This window comes from Vombatus ursinus, unplaced genomic scaffold (assembly GCF_900497805.2).
Source record: "Vombatus ursinus unplaced genomic scaffold, bare-nosed wombat genome assembly UNPS02004577.1, whole genome shotgun sequence".
Classification (NCBI taxonomy): domain Eukaryota; kingdom Metazoa; phylum Chordata; class Mammalia; order Diprotodontia; family Vombatidae; genus Vombatus; species Vombatus ursinus.
This window is the reverse complement of record NW_020944355.1, coordinates 1010559-1011304: the sequence shown is the minus strand read 5'-3', so window position 1 is coordinate 1011304 and position 746 is coordinate 1010559.

Here is a 746-nt window from a genome sequence, read left to right as displayed (position 1 = left end):
AAGTGTTGAAGTAAGCAGATGAGCTATAGTACTAATAGTACTAGCCAGAGTTCTGAGTCTTAGGAGCAAAGGCTGGAGGAGGAAGGCTTTCCTCCCCATTTCCTGGGCCTAGAGCCAGCTGTAAGCAAAAATCTTAAATGGGCAAAGTTTCTCTTTGGCATCCTCCCAACTCCTCTTCTGTAATCCTCCTGCTATCTCTTAATACCTCTCTCCCCAGGCCTCCAAATGCCTAATGGCCCTCAGGCCTCCCTCAAGTCCCCACTGTGGCACCCACCTGGCCCTGGGCAGTCAAACAGAGGGCTGACATGGGGCACAGAAAAGAATACATTTGGGGGTACACCTTTTATTATAGCTACAGAATCAAAGAAGTCAGAGCAAGACCAGATCGTCTAGTACAACCCCCTAATTTTACAAATCAGGAAACTGAGGCCAAGAGAGACGTGACTTGGCTAAAGTCACATCAGTAGTAGGGGTAGTAAGGAGCAGATCTAGGGCTTGAACCCAGCTCTCCTAACTCCCCAAGTCCAACATTCTGTCCAATACTCCATGCTGCCAATGATTGGTTTTGAGGATCATAAGACCGTGATTTTAAAGCTGGAAGGGACCTTAGAGGTCATCTATTCCAACTCTTTCATTTTTTTTATTTTTAAAGTTTTTTTTAAGGTTTTTTTCCCCCAAGAGTTTTTTTTTGTTTGTTTGTTTGCGGTTTTTTTTTTTTTTTTTTTTTTTTTTTTTTTTTTTTTTTT